General features: G+C 42.3%; 1 long non-coding RNA gene across 1 annotated transcript in view; it reads left to right on the forward strand.

The window, feature by feature from the left end:
- LOC309963653 overlaps positions 1-16,712 on the forward strand; it is a 143,815-nt gene that overhangs the window by 103,612 nt on the left and 23,491 nt on the right. The window contains exons 9-10 of the long non-coding RNA XR_014326304.1: positions 12,760-12,947; positions 15,603-15,953. This is a non-coding gene — a long non-coding RNA (uncharacterized lncRNA). The remainder of the gene's footprint in view (positions 1-12,759; positions 12,948-15,602; positions 15,954-16,712) is intronic.

Here is a 16,712-nt window from a genome sequence, read left to right on the forward strand (position 1 = left end):
AGGCCAGATCAGCCAGACTTTTCATTTTCACTGTATTTCCCTGAAGTTGTTTTTGGTTTTAGTGAGGAAGAAGGGAAAGTTCTTAGGAGGAACATATTGTTACCTACATATTATTGTATAAGACATTGTGCATATTTGCATACAAATGGTTACACTTAATGTAAAATTGCAGTTAGTCCTGCACGGAGCGTGAATTTTATAATGCCCAATAAATCCTTTTGTGGGCTTTGTTAAGGTCCATTTTAGGAACTGCTTTAGGTATTCTTGTGGCTCTCCATCTCAATTTGTATTTCTTTGGCGTGCAGGATCTTAGTTCCCCAACCAGGGATCAAACCTGTGGACCCTGCAGTGGAAGTGTGGATTTTTTTTTTTTTTTTTTTTTTTTTTTTGTGGTACGCGGGCCTCTCACTGCTGTGGCCTCTCCCGTTGCGGAGCACAGGCTCCGGACGCGCAGGCTCAGCGGCCATGGCTCACGGGCCCAGCCGCTCCACGGCATGTGGGATCTTCCCGGACCGGGGCACGAACCCGTGTCCCCTGCATCGGCAGGCGGACTCTCAACCACCGCGCCACCAGGGAAGCCCGGAAGTGTGGATTCTTAACCACTGGACTGCCAGGGAGGTCCTTCCATCTCAATTTGGAACTACCTCAGACAAAATTCCAGCGACCAGAGGATCCAAAAAAAAAAGCAAGTGATCCTTCATAATGAATGTGACTTCAACCAGGCCCATCTTAGCAGGAGATGCTTCAAGTCCTGTTATTAACATTCCTGTTCACTGAAATCCAGTTTTTCAAAACCCACTGTGAAAAGGAGTCCTAACTTAAGATCTTTGTAAACCCAGTGATCCAAGAGGAGACACACCCATCAAGCCATCAGTGTAACCATGTATGTGTGGGTCACTTCCACAGGGGGAATTTAATGACGATTTCAACTGTTCCTTCTGTATCCTAAGGCCACTCTTCCCAGCGACTGTGGCTGTGGACCAAGCTGGGTCCCTTTGGGTTTTCTGTTAAAAATATAATATTGGTTTTTGAAACAATCAAGAAATCTAATAGCAGAAACTATTTTTTTTCCTTTGTCTTTAGTCTTCTTTGGCTCTAAATTGCAACATAAGAATAGAAGAGTGGCTGTTTTTAAACCTGAGAGATAATAGGTAACTGAGAGTCTTTGCTTGTCTAACATAAACACAAATGAAAGGGAAGCCACTGCAGGATGAAACCCAAAAGCCAGATTTTAACCCTCTAGCGGGAGATACAACAAAAAAGACTCAAGTTTTTTGCATTCTCTTTAGAGACACTCCAGTAAAGAAGTCTTCTCTATTCCTTCTAGGTTTAGAAATACTCAAGGGAGAAGCTAGTCCCATCTTTAAACACTCGTCATAAGCACGTGTCTTACAGCTGCCTGCTTCAGGCTTATCAACAGCCTTCCCTCCTGGGTTGACCATTAAGGACATCTGCAACTTACTGTTTCTCTTCTTCTGTTTTTCAACAGTACAGGTACCAGTATATAGTTTCTTGATTACTGTCATCAACATAGGTTGCCAAGCTTTATAAACTTTTCCATTTGGTAGTTTTTCACAGAATCAATATCATGTTCTGACCTTAGTATTCAAGATTCTAATTGTATCACGGACAATCAAGCTCCCGTTCTGTCCCTTAAAAGTTATAAGATCTTGGGCAGGTTATATAATCAGTCTGAGACTTAGTTTTCCTCATCTATAAAATAAGGATAATGATTTTTCCCTCATCTGGAGATTGAGTGAGATGTGATCTACAACATTGAGTGAGATGTGATCTACAACAGCTATGCTCTCTGTGTCACATAGTAGGGAGGCAAATCATGGTTGCTGAATAGCTGCTTCTTAAACGTGGTTCTAAAAGGCTATTTTAAGAGACAGCTGCAAGAAACCTCAATTTTCTCCAACAATGATGCGTGGTGATCAACAATGCAATTCTGTTACTGCCAATCATTACAGCAGGAAGAGATGGAAACACTTGGGGCAGGGAAAGAAGCTGAAGGAGGTTTTGGGCTCTTCCATTTAAGTTAATAATCAAAGAATAATTGTTGAAAAGTTCCCAGTTCTCAATGGGTGTGGTCTTACCCCAGAACCTCATTTCACAAGATGTTGGCTACCATTGTGATCCAGGTTAAACGCAGATCATGTTACCATATCTTGATATTGCTCAATTCATTCCTCATCCACTCATCAAAAAATGTATTGTGCTCCTAACAGGTGACAAGTACTGTTCTAGTTATTGGAAATACAGGTGTCAGCCAAGTAGGCAGGGTCCTGGCCCCCACAGAGCATCCACTCTGGAAGGAAACTGGCATTTAAAAAAATCACCAAAAATAAATTCACAGAGAGGATCTATGTTAAGAACAACACAGAAAGCATATTGCCTTGGAACTTCATAACAGTAACCCACCCTGGCAGCACAGATCACATCATGTTATATGGAAATGAGCCTGTAAGGCCCCGGGGAGCCAGGAGCAGAGGGGAGGCTGGGCTTTTCCAGCTCCACCACCCACTACAGGGAGCATGCTGGGGCCGAGGATGCAAAATAAATAAATCTTCAGTTTCCTCATTGTAAAAAGGGGAGAATTCCTCACTCTTGGGATGGTAAGAATTAAAGCAGCTATAGAAGAAAAGTGCTTAGAACAATACCTGACACTCAGGTTTCATTTAAAAACACATGGTAGTGACCTTCAAGATGGTGGAGGAGTAAGACATGGAGATCACCTTCCTCCCCACAAATACATCTACATGTGGAACAACTCCTACAGAACACCTACTGAATGCTGGCAGAAGACCTCAGACTTCCCAAAAGGCAAGAAACTCCCCATGTACCTGGGTAGGGCAAAAGAAAAAACAGAGACAAAAGAATAGGGGCGGGACCTGCACCTCTGGGAGGCAGCTGTGAAGGAGGAAAATTTCCATATACTAGGAAGACCCTTCGCTGGTGGAGATGGGGGGTGGGCGGGGGAGAAGCTTTGGAGCCACGGAGGGGAGCACAGCAACAGGGGTGCAGAGGGCAAAATGGAGAGATTCCTGCACAGAGGGTCAGTGCTGACCAGCACTCACCAGCCTGAGAGGCTTATGTGCTCACCCGCCGGGGCAGGCGGGGGCTGGGAGCTGAGGCTCCAGCTTTGGAGGTCAGATCCCAGGGAGAGGACTGGGGTTGGTGGCGTGAACACAGCCTGAGGGGGCTAGTGTGCCATGGCTAGCCAGGAAGGAGTCCAGGAAAAAGTCTGGAACTGCCTAAGAGGCAAGAGACCATTGTTTCAGGGTGTGCAAGGAGAAAGGATTAAGAGGACCGCCTAAACGAGCTCCAGAGATGGGCGCGAGCTGCGGCTATCAGCATGGACACCAGAGACGGGCATGAGATGCTAAGGCTGCGGCTGCAGCCACCAAGAAGCCTGTGTGCAAGCACAGGTCACTATCCACACCTCCCCTATCAAGAGCCTGTGCAACCCACCACTGCCAGGGTCCCGTGATCCAGGGACAACTTCCCCGGGAGAACACATGACGCACCTCAGGCTGTTGCAACATCATGTCGGCCTCTGCCACCACAGGCTCATGCCTCATTCCATACCCCTCCCTCCCCCTGACCTGAGTGAGCCAGAGCTCCCGAATCAGGTGCTTCTTTAACCCTGTCCCGTCTGAGTGAAGAACAGACACCCTCAGGCAACCTACACGCAGAGGCAGTTCCAAATCCAAAGCTGAACCCCAGGAGCTGTGAGAACAAAGAAGAGAAAGGGAAATCTCTCCCAGCAGCCTCAGGAGCAGCGGATTAAATCTCGACAATGAACTTCATGTACCCTGCATCTCTGGAATACCTAAATAGACAATGAATCATTCCAGAATTGAGGTGGTGGACTTTGGGAGCAACTGTGGACTTGGGGTTTGCTTTCTGCGTCTAATTTGTTTCTGGTTTTATGCTTATCTTAGTTTAGTATTTAGAGTTTATTGTCATTGGTAGATTTGTTTATTGATTTGGTTGCTCTCTTCCTTTTTTTCCATATATAGATATATATATTGTTTCCCTTTTCCTCTTTTTGTGAGTGTGTGTGTCTATGCTTCTTTGTGTGATTTTGTCTGTATAGCTTTGCTTTTACAATTTCTCCTAGGGTTCTGTCTGTCCGTTTTGTTTGTTTGTTTGGTTTTCTTAGTATAGATTTTAGCACTTGTTATCACTGAAAGATTGTTATTTAGGTTTGGTTTCTCTCTTCTTTCTTTTTTATTACTTTTTACTTTTTAAATTTTTAATAATTTTTATATTTTATTTTAATAAATTAATTTTACTTATTTATTTATTTTTCTTTCTTTCTTTCTTTCTTTTCTTCTCCTTTTTCTTCTGAACTGTATGGCTGACAGGGTCAGGGTCTTGTTGCTCCAGCCGGGTGTCAGGCCTGTGCCTCTGAGGTGGGAGAGCTGAGTTCAGGACATTGGTCCACCAGAGACCAACTGACTCCACATAATATCAAATGGCAAAATCTCTCCCAGAGATCTCCACCGCAACACTAAGACCCAGCTCCACTCAACGACCAGCAAGCTACAGTGCTAGACACCCTATGCCAAACAACTAGCAAGACTGGATTGCAACCCCACCCATAAGCAGAGAGGCTGCCAAAAATTCTTAATAAGGTCACAGACACCCCAAAAGACGCCACTGAATGTGGCCCTGCCCACCAAAAAGACAAGATCCAGCCTCATCCACCAGAACACAGGCACCAGTCCCCTCCACCAGGAAGCCTCCACAACCCACTGAGCCAAGCTTAGACACTGGGGGCAGCAACCAAAAACAATGGGAACTACGAACCTGCAGCCTGCGAAAAGGAGACCCCAAACACAGTAAGTTAAGCAAAATGAGAAGACAGAGAAACACACAGCAGATGAAGGAGCAAGGTAAAAACCCACCAGACCTAACAAATGAAGAGGAAATAGGCAGTCTACCTGAAAAAGAATTCAGAGTCATGAGAGTAAAGATGATCCAAAATCTTGGAAATAGGATGGAGAAAATACAAGAAACGTTTAACAAGGACCTAAAAGAAGTAGAGGACAAACAAAAAATGATCGACAACACATTTAATGAAACTAAAAATTCTCTAGAAGGAATCAATAGCAGAATAACTGAGGCAGAAGACAGATAAGTGACCTGGAAGATAAAATAGTGGAAATAACTATATTGAGGACAGTCTCAGAGACCTCTAAGACAACATTAAACATACCAACATTCGAATTATAGGGGTCCCAGAAGAAGAAGAGTAAAAGAAAGGGACTGAGAAAATATTTGAAGAGATTAGAGTTGAAAACTTCCCTAATATGGGAAAGGAAATAGTCAGTCAAGTCCAGGAAACACAGAGAGTCCCATACATGATAAATCCAAGGAGAAACGTGCCAAGACACATATTAATCAAACTGTCAAAAATTAAATACAAAGAAAAAATATTAAAGCAGCAAGGGAAAAGCAACAAATAACATACAAGGGAATCCCCATAAGGTTAACAGCTGATCTTTCAGCAGAAACTGCAAGCCTGAAGGGAGTGGCAGGACATATTTAAAGTGATGAAAGGGAAAGCGCAACAATCAAGATTACTCTACCTGGCAAGGACCTCATTCAGATTTGATGGAGAAATTACAACCATTACAGACAAACGAAAGTGAAGAGAATTCAGCACCACCAAACCAGCTTTACAACAAATGCTAAAGGAACTTCTCTAGGCAGGAAATACAAGAGAAGGAAAAGACCTATAAAAACAAACCCAAAACAATTAAGAAAATGGTAATAGGAATATAAATACTGATAATTACCTTAAATGTAAATGGATTAAATGCTCCAACCAAAAGACATAGAGTGGCTGAATGGATACCAAAACGAGACCCGTATATATGCTGTCTACAAGAGACCCACTTCAGACCTAGGGACACATACAGATTGAAAGTGAGGGGATGGAAAGAGATATTCCAAGCAAATGGAAATCAAAAGAAAGCTGGAATAGCAATTTTCATATCAGACAAAATAGACTTTAAAATAAAGTCTATTATAAGAGACAAAGAAGGATACTACATAATGATCAAGGGATCAATCCAAGAAGAAGATATAACAATTGTAAATATTTATGCACCCAACATAGGAGCACCTCAATACACCAGGCAAATGCTAACAGCCATAAAAGGGGAAATCAACAGTAACACCATCATAGTAGGGGACTTTAACACCCCACTTTCACCCATGGACAGATCATCCAAAATGAAAATAAATAAGGAAACACAAGCTTTAAATGACACATTAAACAAGAAGGACTTAATTGATATTTATAGGACATTCCATCCAAAAACAACAGAATACACATTATTCTCAAGTGCTCATGGAGCATTCTCCAGGATAGATTATGTCTTGGGTCACAAATCAAACCTTGGTAAATTTAAGAAAACTGAAATCGTATCAAGTATCTTTTCCGACCACAACGTTATGAGACTAGATACCAGTTACAGGAAAAAAACTGTAAAAGTACAAACACATGGAGCCTAAACAATACACTACTAAATAACCAATAGATCACTGAGGAAATCAAAAAATAACTAGAAACAAATGACAATGAAGACACGATGACCCAAAACCTATGGGATGCAGCAAAAGCAGTTCTAAGAGGGAAGTTTATAACAAAACAATCCTACCTCAAGAAACAAGAAAAATCTCAAGTAAACAACCTAACCTTACACCTAAAACAATTAGAGAAAGAAGAACAAAAAAACCCCAAAGTTAGCAGAAGGGAAAAATCATAAGTTCAGATCTGAAATAAATGAAAAAGAAATGAAAGAAACAGTAACAAACATCAATAAAACTAAAAGCTGGTTCTTTGAGAAAATAAAGAAAATTGTTAAACCATTAGCCAGACTCATCAAGAAAAAAAGGGAGAAGACTCAAATCAACAGAATTAGAAATGAAAAAGGAGAAGTAACAACTGACACTGCAGAAATACAAAGCATCATAAGAGACTACTACAGACAACTCTATGCCAATAAAATGGACAACCTGGAAGAAATGGACAAATTCTTAGAAAAGCTCAACCTTCTGAGACTGAACCAGGAAAAAATAGAAAATATAAACAGAGCAATCACAGGTACTGAAATTGAGACTGTGATTAAAAATCTTCCAACAAACAAAAGCCCAGGACCAGATGGCTTCACAGGTGAATTCTGTCAAACATTTAGAGAACAGCTAACACCTATCCTTCTCAAACTCTTCCAAAATATAGCAGAGGGAGGAACATTCCCAAACTCATTCTACGAGGTCACCATCACCCTGATATGAAAACCAGACAAAGATGTCACAAAAAAAGAAAACTACAGGCCCATATCGCTGATGAATGTAGATGCAAAAATCCTCAGCAAAATAGTAGCAAACAATCCAACAGCACATTAAAAGGATCATACACCATGATCAAGTGGGGTTTATCCCAGGAATGCAAGGATTCTTCAGTATATGCAAATCAATCAATGTGATACACCATATTAACAAACTGAAGGAGAAAAACCCTATGATCATCTCAGTAGATGCAGAAAAAGCTTTTGACAAAATTCAACATCTATTTATGATAAAAACCCTCCAAAAATTAGGCATAGAGGGGACTTACCTCAACATAATAAAGGCCATATATTACAGACCCACAGCCAACATCGTTCTCAATGGTGAAAAACTGAAGCCATTTCCACTAAGATCAGGAACAAGACAAGGTTGTCCACTCTCTCCACTATTATTCAACATAGTTTTGGAAGTTTTAGCCCCAGCAATCAGAGAAGAAAAGGAAATAAAAGGAATCCAAACCAGAAAAGAAGAAGTAAAACTGTCACTCTTTGCAGATGACATGGCACTATACATAGAGAATCTAAAAATGCCACCAGAAAACTACTAGAGCTAATCAATGAATTTGGTAAAGTAGCAAGATACAAAATTAATGCACAGAAATCTCCTGCATTCCTATACACTAATGATGAAAAACCTGAAAGAGAAATTAAGGAAACACTCCCATTTATCATTGCAACAAAAAGAATAACATACCTAGGAATAAACCTACTAAGGAGACAAAAGACCTGTATGCAGAAAACTATAAGACACTGATGAAAGAAATTAAGAGTGATACAGACAGATGGAGGGATATACCATTTCTTTCATTTGAAGAATCAATATTGTGAAAATGACTCTACTACCCAAAGCAATCTACAGAGTCAATGCAATCCCTATCAAACTACCAATGGCATTTTTCACAGAACTAGAACAAAAAATTTCACAATTTGTATGGAAACACAAAAGACCCCGAATAGCCAAAGCAATCTTGAGAACGAAAAATGGAGCTGGAGGAATCAGGCTCCCGGACTTCAGACTATACTACAAAGCTACAATAATCAAGACAGTATGGTACTGGCACAAAAACAGAAATATAGATCAATGGAACAGGATAGAAAGCCCAGAGATAAACCCACGCACATATGGTCACCTTATCTTTGATAAAGGAGGCAAGAATATACAGTGGAGAAAAGATAGCCTCTTCAATAAGTGGTGCTGGGAAAACAGGTCAGCTACATGTAAAAGAATGAAATTAGAACACTCCCTAACACCACACACAAATATAAACTCAAAATGGATTAGAGACCTAAATGTAAGGCCAGACACTCTAAAACTCTGAGAGGAAAACATAGGCAGAACACTCCATGACATAAATCACAGCAAGATCCTTTTTGACCCACCTCCTAGAGAAATGGAAATAAAAACAAAAATAAACAATTGGGGCCTAATGAAACTTAAAAGCTTTTGCACAGCAAAGGCAAACATAAACAAGACCAAAAGACAACCCTCAGAATGGAACAAAATATTTGCAAATGAAGCAACTGACAAAGGATTAATCTCCAAAGTTTACAAGCAGCTCAATATCAAGAAAACAAACAACCCAATCCAAAAATGGGCAGAAGGGCTTCCCTGGTGGCGCAGTGGTTGAGTCTGCCTGCTGATGCAGGGGACACGGGTTCGTGCCCCGGTCTGGGAAGATCCCATGTGCCACGGAGCGGCTGTGCCCGTGAGCCATGGCCGCTGAGCCTGCGCGTCCGGAGCCTGTGCTCCTCAATGGGAGAGGCCACAACAGTGAGAGGCCTGCGTACGGCAAAAAAAAAAAAAAAAAAAAAAGCAAAATGGCCAGAAGACCTAAATAAACATTTCTCCAAAGGAGATATACAGATTGCCAACAAACACATGAAAGGATGCTCAACATCACTAATTATTAAAGAAATGGAAATGAAAACTGCAATGAGATATCACCTCACACCAGTCAGAATGGCCATCAACAAAAAATCTACAAGCAATAAATGCTGGAGAGGGTGTGGAGAAAAGGGAACCCTCTTGCACTGTTGGTGGGAATGTAAATTGATACAGCCACTATGGAGAACAGTATGGAGGTTCCTCATAAAACTAAAAATAGAACTACCATATGACCCAGCAATCTCACTACTGGGCATATACCCTGAGAAAATCATAATTCAAAAAGAGTCATGTAGCAAAATGTTCACTGCAGCACTATTTACAATAGCCAGGACGTGGAAGCAACCTAAGTGCCCATCGACAGATGAATGGATAAAGAAGATGTGACACCTGTATACAATGGGATATTACTCAGCCATAAAAAGAAACGAAATTGAGTTATTTGTAGTGAGGTGGATGGACCTAGAGTCTGTCATACAGAGTGAAGTCAGAAAGAGAAAAACAAATTCTGTATGGTAACACATATATATGGAATCTAAAAAAAAAAAAAAAAAAAAGGTCATGAAGAACCTAGGGGCAAGATGGGAATAAAGACGCAGACCTACTAGAGAATGGACTTGAGGATATGGGGAGGGGGAAGGGTTAGCTGTGAGAAAGTGAGAGAGTGGCATGGACATATATACACTACCAAATGTAAAATAGATAGCTAGTGGGAAGCAGCTGCATAGCACAGGGAGATCAGCTCTGTGCTTTGTTACCACCTAGAGGGGTGGGATAGGAGATGCAAGAGGGAGGGGATATGGGGATGTATGTATATTTATAGCTGGTTCACTTTGTTATAAAGCAGAAACTGACACATCATTGTAAAGCAATTATACTCCAATAAAGATGTCAAAAAAACAAAAAAGAAATGTAGAACTTGAACAGGCTTATTAAAAAAACCCCAAAAACAAAAAACCACATGGTAGCTGCTGTCAAAAAGTACCTAGAAGACGAATAACCATATAATGGTGTCCTAAAATTCCTAGGCAAAGGTCCTAGTCGCTTCCAGAAGAGAGATTGACTGTAGCAGAGTGTGCAGGAGCCTAGATGGGTTTCAAACATGAAATAGGAGCGTGAGGTGGGACCTGGCTGTGATGACATGAGGAAGTAGCACGCCCCACACATGAAAGAGCATGGCTGGTGGTGGAGGGTAGACTGTAATTGCTTCTTATGGTTGGAATATGAGTGCCCTGGAGGAGGGGCGAGAGATGGGCTGGCTGAGCCCAGAGAGTAATCCCCTTTTCCATGGCTGTCAGGAGCTCCGGAAGGTGATGAGAGGACAGAAGAACTGGAGAAAACCTCCCAGACCCAGGCGCAGACGCGGTGGGCCATTTGGACCTCCATCATCTGAGAGGTGAAACCCCAATCGTGTGCCAAGTTGCCTCTTCAGGCTCTGGTCTCTCCCCACAGTGGACTGTTTGCCTGTCTGGAATGAGATAATTTGTCAGACACCAGCTGCTGATCATGCTTTCCTCATGGGCACATTTATTATGATGTTACAACGCGCATGAAGAATCTTCACCATCTCTCGAGTGAAAATTATTAAACTTTTTTTTTTGGCAGAAATTTTCAAACCTTCCCTCTGCCAGAGACAGCATCGGTCGTAGACTGTGTCGAGGGAGCAGAGCGAGGCGGGGATCCTTGTCACAATGAACAAAACAGCAAGCAGAGAACCCCAGGGTGTGGGGCTGGGGAAGGAGGACCCTCCAGAGCTTTGTGAGTAGCCTGGGAGTTTGGGAGCGAGGAAGTTTGGGCTGTGCGTTTCTGAGAGAGTGCAGAGGATGCGCTGGCTGGCTGGCTGGTTTCTAGAAGTGCACCATGTCTAATTATGTACCAGGAGGCAAGAAAAGGTGTAGGTCTGTCTTTCCAGTTCAGAGGGAGAAAAAAAAGATGTGGTGTCTCGCGTCTAAGAAACGAACAGGCTGACCTTTTCAGAGCGTCTGAAAGAAAAAACCAGATGTATTCCTCAAGAGTCACTGTGACTGAAGGCTTGCATTGTACACTCACATAAAGGGGGAGCTAACCAGAAAACAGCAGCTGATGATCTGAAGCCAGGCTGTGCTATTGTCCAGCACACAAATGTTCTACAAGGACCCGGACCACCATGCGGTTCTCTGTCCACAGACTATGGAGGTTGGAGGCGGGGCTGGGGAGTAAGGGCTTTTTTCCCTGATTTTCTTTCTTCCCCTTCTGAAACCTTTTCCTTCCAATCCCTCTCCAACCACTCACATTCAACTGCTAGCAATTCTTCCCACTGACCCTCTTCGCTCTCCAAATGGGGTGTGGGTCTCTGAAGGTTTTTCTCTTTGTACCTGACAATCCCATGTTGCAGGCAGGCTCCAAGGGAGGAGGTGAGGAGGTCTCAGCTCCCTGGGGACAGTGACCGGGAACGGAGTGGCTGTGATTTATTTTCCATCGAGCAAAGTCATAGCCAGGCAAATGTGGCTTGGGAGGCAGACAGGAGATCCCCCCCAGCCTCATCAAGGGCTGCTTCCCTATTGTCCTTGGGGAGGCTCGGGTGAATGCGGGTGGTGTTGGAGGGGGGAGGGGGAGGGGGAGGAGGGGAGGGACAGCAGGATGAAAAAGAGGAGGCAGCTGAGGGAGGTGAAGTGAGATCCCATGTCCATTCCAGGTCAGGTCTTTTAGGTTTGCTTCATCAGCCTTCACCATCCTCAGCTTCACTGGAAACACTGCAGCCTCCCTACAAACTGTGAAGTCCTTGAAGGGAGACGCTTGCCTTATCCTCCTCCTTGCCTTTCCATTGCCTTCACTCTTATATTGGCTCCAAGCAGGTTCCCCGTGAATGTCTACTAAATGGCATTAACTCTGTGCCCCCAGATCTTTGGATCGGGTTCAACCTTGTCATTCACAGACTATCTCCTCCCAGCAGCAGCTCCATTGACTAACTAATGTGAAGAGGCTCCTGTCCCAGAAATTCTTTAACACTTCATTCTGCTGGAGTTTTTAATTGGGGGCGGGGCATGTCTGTAGACATTTACTAAACAACATTTATTGGCCAGCAGGCAAAAAGAAGTTCATCTAACAAAATGAAATCATAGCTCTCTGTCCTTTTAAGTGGTCTGACCACACTTTTCATAATCCGCTTGAGGCAGACTCAACAATATTCCAGAAGCAGGATCTTATTACTTCTGTAGTTGAGATGAGAAATCCTACTACCTAATGGCTGGACACTGGAACACTTCGGGTCGAGCCTCAGGTGCTGTCCCTAAAGTAACAGGTTAGACCCTGTTTTATATTTGCCATTGCACTTTGCATTGAAAAGAATTCTGATCATACATGTTTGTTTCTTGCCTCTTTCTCCCACTGGACTCTAAGTTCCAATGTAAAGACAGCAACAACAACGATTAATATTTATGGAGTGTTTAGTGTGTGTCAGGTCCTATTTCAAAAGCTTCCCATGTATTATCTTATTCAACTTTTCGTTTTATGAAACTGTATTCCCAGTGTCAAGAAGAGTGGTGGGCACATTTGGAATTTAATAAATACTTCTCGAACCAGTAGAAGGAATGAATGCTAGACTCTTCCAAGATTGCAACAACTAACAATCAAAGCAAAGTCCTAGGAAAAAAAAAAAGTGTTATAAGGATGTGACCAAGTCAAAGGAATATCCCAATGCATCCTCGAAAGTACAGGTAAACCTTGTTTTGTGTGATAAATTTCATGGCCCCTGGATTTTTCAGGATATAATCTTATTTAAAAAGCATCAAGGAGTTAGTTATTTTAAGTCAATTCTGTTGTGGAGTCTTTTGTTAAGCAAAGACACGTTTTGTAATGAAAATAAATCATCCCCCTCTTCGAAAATAGTAATCACTGGCAAGAACATCACAGATTAGCGTTCTTCAAAGTGCTTTGCTACACACATACACATATATGTACACATAGGCTTTTAGCATCACCAGAGAACTCAGGCATCTATTCAGTGACAGTTCCTTTAAATACTAAGAAGCAAATACAATACTCCGTTGAACAGATAAGGAAACTGAGGTGCAGGGCAGTGACATAATTAGTCCAGAGAAAGTCCCTTTGACAACTTCTGCCTCTGAAGGGTCGTCTCAGGCATGTTGTCATTTTGAATCTTGACCTGGGATAATTCAAACTTAGAATTAGCCTCACTGGTTAGGTTGTTTCCTGATCAGAGATGCCTGTTTCATACCCAGATTTAATAATTTATTTAAAAAAATACTTATTGAAGTCCTTTTATGTGGCCGGCATTGCTCTGGGAACTGGGAAATCTGAAAGGAAACAAAATAGAAAAAAAATTCATGCTCTCAAAGACTTTTCTGGTAACTCACCGTCCAAAATGATAGTCACGAGCCATATGTGGCTATTTGAATTTGAATTAAATTAATACGTGTTTAAAAAATTAAAAATTCAGTTCATCATTTTCACTAGCAGATTTCAAGTTCTCAAATACTTGAGTTTTAAGTCAAGTATTAGTTGCTACGTACGACTAGGGGCTCAGGTATGGGAGGGCACAGTTATAGAATGCTGCAGAAAGTTCTATTAGATAGTACCACTATCTAAGGGACAACAGACAGACAATAAACAGATATCAATACATACCATAATGTGTCTGGTGGTGGTGAGGGCTGTGGAGGTGATTAAAGCAGCGTTAGAGGACAAACAGAGATGGGCAAGGAAGTGCTCATTTATACGGGGTAGGAAGGGAAGATCTCTGAACAAGGGCCTGAATGGAGATGGCTCAGACCCCATGGGTGGCTGGGGGGTGGAACATTCCAAGTAGGGAAGTGCTTTAGTACACTGCCCAACAGGTAGGATGCTTGTGAGGCCTTTCTGGTGGGAATGGGTGCATGAGGAATGATTGGGGATGGAATTAGAGTGGAAGGCTGGACCAGATCACACAGGGCCTCGCAAGTCATGATAGACCTTGGATCTCCTTGAGGGCTGAGTGCCAGCGATTTGCCTTTACCTTCCCTTTCCTCTTTTCCTCTCAAACTTTCCCTCTTTCTCTTTCTCCCTCACACCCCTGTGCCTTATAACAACTCATGTCTTTGTAAGAATAACAACTGGGAGAATCACACTTGGTTGACATTTTCACCTTCTGGCAGAGAGATACTGTGGGTAGTAAACAGTAGTCATCAGGGTAATCCACACGAGTCCTAGACTTTACTATTCACCAAATCAAGGTGCTACACCATTTTTCTTCTTAACGCATCTAACTCCTTTATTGAGCATGTACTGTGTAACCAGTGGTTTGCCCAGGAATGAGGGGATTCCCAGGACACCGCACTTTTCATGCTAAAACCAGCAAAGTCCCAGGTCAGTCGTGGTCTGCTTGGGGTGGACATTGTGACTATAAAAACACAGTGCCATATATACACTAATATGTATGAAATGGATAACTAATAAGAACCTGCTGTATAAAAAATAAATAAAATAAAATTCAAAACCAAAACCAAAAACACAGTGCCTGCCTTCGAGAGGTCACAGCCTGGGAGAGAAAACAGACAATACAGAGCTCTGAGTGCTTTGATGGAAAAGAACACAGGTGTTTTGGCAAGTCGTACACTTGCAAGGCCTCAGTGCAGTGAGGGCAATGAGGGAGGACCTTGGCTTTAATTCATTTTTTTCCCCTCTCTTTTTTTAAATTGAAGTGTAGCTGATTTACAATGTTGTGTTAATTTCTGCTGTAGAGCAAAAGGATTCAGTTATACATATATATATTCTTTTTTAAAAATTCTTTTCCATCATGGTTTATCATAGGATACTGAATATAGTTACCTGTGCTATACAGTAGGACCTTGTTGTTTATCCATTCTATATGTAATAGCTTACATCTGCTCACCCCAACCTCCCAGTCCATCCCTCCCCCAACCTCCTCTCCTTTGACAACCACCAGTCTGTTCTCCATGTCCATGAGTCTGTTTCTGTTTTGTAGACAGGTTCATTTGTGTCATATTTTAGATTCCACATATAAGTGATACCATATGTTATTTGTCTTTCTCTTTCTGACTTACTTCACTTAGTATGATAATCTCTCGTTGCATCCATGTTACTACAAATGGCATTATCTCATTCTTTTTTATGGCTGAGTAGTATTCCATTGTATATATGTACCACATCTTCTTTATCCATTCATCTGCTATTGGACATTTATGTTGTTTCCATATCTTGGCTATTGTGAATAGTGCTGCTATGAACATAGGGGTGCATGTATCTTTTTGAATTATAGTTTTGTCTACATATATTTGGCTTTAATTCTTGAAGCTGACTAAAGATGTCTACCTTGCTGCCTCAACTCCAATGTCTTTCTGGGCTCTCTGCAGAGATTTCATTAACAGGTAGACTGATGTGCACCCGCGTGGCCGACTGTTTTCCACTGTGCCTTCCCCATCGGAAGACCAGATCACCACTGACCTCAGAGATGCCACCAGCTCCCAGTTGCTCCATTCCTATTGCTTTGTTTGATTAGGAAGTCCTAGAAGGGGAAGGAGTGACTACATATGTGTCCACGGGGGTATCAATATTTGGGCAAAAAAGGCTGTTGATCACATCTGTCATTCTTTGCTGGCATCAAGAGGACTCGAGGGCATCTTCAAGAATGTATGTTCATCTAAATACATGGGACAGAGGAGTCAGGCGGAAAGGCTTTTCCGAGGCATGCTGCATCTTGCTCGGTGAGTGCACATTTCTCAATTCTTCCTCTGAAGCAGACGTTAAAACCTGCAGCACAGTCATTTAGAATTTCAAAGGTTTATTCTTCAGGGGGTGGGCCACAAAAGACACCACCATTATTCACATAATGCTGGGATGGTGGGGAACAGCCACACACCATTAACGAAGTCTGTGCAGCAAACCTTTATGGAGAAAGGCAAGAGCTATTCTGCCAGGATAAAGAAGATGCCTCATTACAGTGGCTTTAAGAAAAGATTATTATCATTATTGCTTTTTAAAATGCGCTCCTGCATCCTACCTAGGTTGGGAGAGCTTAAGAGGAGAAAAGCCAATTTTTAAAAGTAGTTCATAGATCACTAAAAAGTCACAAAACGCTCAACATTCAGTACACATCTCCCCCCTCCCTCAACCCCATTCTCCTCTCAGAGTTGAGGATGTCAATCTGCTTTTAGAAAAAAATCCAACACCCCCATCAAGAGACCCTTCCTTTCTTCAGACAGACACCTCTCAGTACTGCTCTGCCTGGTTTTAAATGGTGCCAGAATCCTAGCCAATGGTTCTAAGGACCAAACAAGATGGAGCTTCTCACACAGAAAGCTGCTGGTCCTTCAACATTATCTTGCTTGGCTTCACCTGTCATCTCCCTTTCCTTTGTTTTGGAATCACAGGAGGCGAACGCCACAGATCTGAGTTGGAAAACCAGGAGCACAGGCTGCAGAACAGCCAGCAGACAACATTGTCTCTGAACTGCTATTGTTTCT

Source organism: Leucopleurus acutus, assembly GCF_964270905.1.
Source record: "Leucopleurus acutus genome assembly, chromosome: 7".
In the NCBI taxonomy this organism is placed as follows: Eukaryota; Metazoa; Chordata; class Mammalia; order Artiodactyla; family Delphinidae; genus Leucopleurus; species Leucopleurus acutus.